The sequence below is a fragment of the Montipora capricornis genome, chromosome 6 (genome assembly GCF_036669925.1).
Source record: "Montipora capricornis isolate CH-2021 chromosome 6, ASM3666992v2, whole genome shotgun sequence".
NCBI classification, from domain to species: domain Eukaryota; kingdom Metazoa; phylum Cnidaria; class Anthozoa; order Scleractinia; family Acroporidae; genus Montipora; species Montipora capricornis.
In genome coordinates, this window is record NC_090888.1 from 50640911 (window position 1) to 50645117 (window position 4207).

General features: G+C 42.1%; 1 pseudogene; it reads right to left on the reverse strand.

Moving 5' to 3' along the window:
• The window catches only part of LOC138054076 (uncharacterized), a 4705-nt pseudogene extending 961 nt beyond the window's left edge, over window positions 1-3744 (reverse strand).
• Between the last annotated feature and the right edge of the window lie 463 nt (window positions 3745-4207).

Consider the following 4207-nt stretch of genomic DNA (forward strand, 5'->3'; position numbering starts at 1 on the left):
TACTATCGTATCAAAAACTCGATTTTTTCCCATTGGAGAGCTACTTGAATCGATGTCTTTGTCACACCTAAATATAACGGCAATTTTCCAAGAATGGACGGAGAAAATATAGCTAAACCAAGAAGGAACCCCAGAAATTATAGCGTTCTTGTAACAGTTAATTTAAAAATGTAATAAAATCTGTGCTACAAAATTACGATAAGTTAAAGGAAGACAGGATTGTGGTTAATTAAGGATTAAAAAGAAAACGACAACAACAACAAATAATTAAGAGAAAACATAACCGAGAGGTCATACATATCTAGCTGCTCAAAGCAAGCACACACCTCCAATTGGAACAACAACAACCTTACTGACTGCAACAGCCTTTGATACTTGAGCACTGGTGGCTATACATGTGTAATTCCCTGCATCTTCAACCTTGGCATCTCTGATAATCAATGCATCACTTAAACTGTGACTCAGTCTGCCAGAGGGAAGTTGTGCCCCTTGTCGTTTCCAGCTGATACTTGGTCTAGGTTCACCGGTTGCACTGCAGTTTATAGTCACAGTATCACCTAGGATGACTTTAATCATCTTTGGAGGAGTCACAATGAACTTTGGAGGCGGTACCACAACCAAATGAGTTCGTTGTAGCACTTTCCCAAAACATTACGTGCTGTGCAAAGGTAGTTGTCAGAATCGGCTAAACTAACATTAAATATTTTCATCGCTGTGTCGTTAGTTTGTACTCTCCATTGCGGCAGCTGACCAAACGACCTGGTCCATGTGACCTCTGGTGTGGGATAGCCAGTTACGTGGCACGATGGGAGAGTAACATTATTTCCTTCAGCGACATGAACAGGTCCTGGATGAAGGGTTATGCGAGGACCAACTACAGTAGAGAGCAAAATAAGCATAACCATTAATAGACCATATTCGTATTCTATTGAATTGGAACTATCTTGCAATGGAGGCTAATGCGGGGGAATATACTAAAAAGTATTTGCATTTGAAAAGATTCCCCTGCATTAGCCTCCATTGCAAGCTAGTTCCAGTCCAATACTGAGAATACGAATATGGTCTGTTAATGGGATCTTTGGAATGATTCCTAAATGACCCAAGTAGTTGAGGTAGCAGTGAATAAATCTCACGATTTTAACTCGTAAGACATGTTTCAATGTTACAGGCATCATCATCGGTTACAAAGTGTTTGAAAAAACCCATTGGAGCTATAGCATTGCAACCAAGCAAAACATGCATAAGGAATCGCTTTAAAACCAACAACAATCATCTTGACAAAGAGAAATAGACGCGAAAAGTCAAATGGGCCAGTCACAACTCAAAGGAAGCTCATGCAGCTGGTCCTAAGCACGGGAAAACTATATAAGCAAGTAAGAACTGATTGGTTGACAGTGACCGGCGCAACGGTTTGAAGCAACAGTTAATTAGATAAGAGTGTTGTTATGGCATTGGCGCTGGGCTCCTCAGCACAGTCACAAATAAGTCTATTTTAGAATGCCCGTTACAGCAAAAATCAGTTGTCATGTCCCTGAAAATACATGGCAGAAACAGTCACGCGTGACATGGCTTCTTCTTATTGGTTAAAATTGGCGACCCTTTGTTTGTTTCGCGCACAAAGTGTATCTAAAAATAAATCCATTGTGACTGTGTTGGGGCAAGACCGCAAAGTGATAGATCAACACTCTTGTTGGAAGCAAATCCCACCGAGGAGCAATGGAAAGGCAATCGGAGGAACATACTATGGACATTCAGTCGAAAATTCCCCACACTGTATTTGTAATAAGTGTCACGAATCAACTTACCATGAACAACTAATCGAGCCACTGCCCGCTTTTGTCCCAAGACATTTGTCGCCGAGCATTGATACAAACCAGCGTCGCTTCCTTTTACGTTCCTTATAACTAGATTTCCTTTTAAATCACCCGTCAGCTTCGTTGCGGACTCTCTTCCTAATCTACTCCATATCACGATAGGTTTGGGATTCCCACTGACGGAGCACTGAAGTGAGGCTGTCCTTGTTTCGTTAACTGTCAACCTTTCAGGTGAAATGGATACAACAGGAGCTGAATTTGATTCTCCAGGCTCTCCTTTGGCCCCAGGGATATTCCCGATAGTCCATTATCTCCTTTCTGCCCCTTGGGACCGTTTTGTCCTCGCAAACCCGGTGGTCCCATAATGCCTTGTTTGCCGCTTTTTCCAGGTGGTCCCATGATCCCTTCATCACCTTTGTTTCCAGCTCTTCCCTTCTGTCCTCTTCGGCCCCGTGTTCCTTTCGGTCCGGTTGGACCGGGGGGACCTGGTGCTCCTGATGGACCCTGCACGCATCGGTCCTTTTTTGATCGGCAGAGTTGAAGCTTACCCTCCAACATAAGCTTGTTGATGTTTAGCAGAACCTCGCTAAAGACACTGTCAGCTTTTGTGCTGTTTTTTGATGAATCTGAATTGCGCCTGTTTCTATGGGGCTCGGGAGACTGCAGTCCTAATGATGGCGTTAAAAAAGTGTAACTTTGCCTTTGATCACAATAGAAAAAGAAAAAAACCCAAAGAAATAGAGAAATATCAACTCTAGATAAGGATTATAAAGTGTAGGCCCCTTCTTACATTCTTCGTTCATAAATTAAAGATCCCACAAACTACTGTAAGAAAGGAGGCACGGTGTTGTGGTCAGGTCTGATCGAGGGCCACAAGTTGATCAGCCTTTAGCTACAAAGTGCAACCTTCGTAATACACAGACTTCACGTCGCTTCACTTATTTGAGAATTTTACTTGAACTTTCTCATTACATTATCAGTGCAAATGTTGTCCGTCAAATCCGGTTCAATTGGTGATCCTCATTTTACCTAGGTTGAATATGCATTCTACCTTGTTGGTAAAGCAGCCATTAACCCACCCCCACCCCCCCCCCCCCCCCGAAAACACCTAGACCTTTCCTCAAGCTCTGTCCTAGGCATCTCAACACATCTTCTCAATGTTTTGTGCCATGTTGTAGGCTTCTGTATTGATACACTTATCCCTTCAGTCTCAACATTGCAAGATGGTAAAGGAACAAAAGAACCTCATTATGAACTTACCGATACCCGAACTCGGAACTTCCAGATCTATAGTCCAGTGTTTTCATCACTACACTACAACGACCACAGGCACTCCAAGCTCATTGCCTGGGAAAGCCAACTGACATTCCCGACAAAAATATACTGAAGGATTTGTATGAGTATCCCGAAAAACGACTTAAGAGGATAATTATATGACAAAATCCACACTAAAAAACCTAACCTTATTGCCTTTCATGGTGGATCGCTTCCTTCTTTTGTGATTTTTTTTTTTAAGATTCGACGCAAATTTGAGCCATTCCTCGGTTGTCACTGGTGTAAGAAGATCCCAAGGCTGCACACTCCATTCTTGGAAGCCCACAAGCTGGAGTAAAATATTCCCAGATAAAATGTTCCTATGGTTACAATTCCACATCGGAATAAATTGATAAAGATTAAACTTTCAATTCAACCCATCAACAACTCAATAGCAGCCATGCGAGCGACCTCAGGCGTTATTTTGTTCACTCAGGCCAAACCAGAGTAATGCTGGATGGTTGAACTTGGAACCGACTTTGCAATCCTGTCCGCTTAACAAACTGAGCCCAACCGGGGTGCTGTACCGTAGTTTGTCAACGACACATGTGTTTTTAAAGTTCGTCAACACGAAGGAGGCGTGACTGTGATTGGACGAATGAGACAATGCAGTCATGTCGGGACCCAGGGGGATAAAAGGTAAGGCTTTTTAATGCAGATTTTTTTCATATAATCATCCTCTCAATTAAGTCGTTTTTCGGGATTCTCATACAAATCCTTCAGTATATTTTGACGGGCCATGTTGGCTTTCCCACACACTGAGCTTGGGGCGCCTGTGCAACGACGAACATGCTCAACCAAACACAGCTCCTTTCATTATTTACTTTTGTATAATAAGTCAATTGATATCCATGTATAATAACCAATTCTAATCCTAACCTGACCCTAATCTTTCGCTAGGCTTAATACAAGCTCCAGAAAGTTTATTCAATTCATCTGAGTGCCTAGATAAAATGGAGATCACAAATTTAACTTAAGTAACAACGGATTCAACCTGAGAACGGAGTTTACCGGCAACATAAATATTCTTATGTCATCACGTGATTATTTTCAGTCGTGACAAAATAATCTATCTCTTC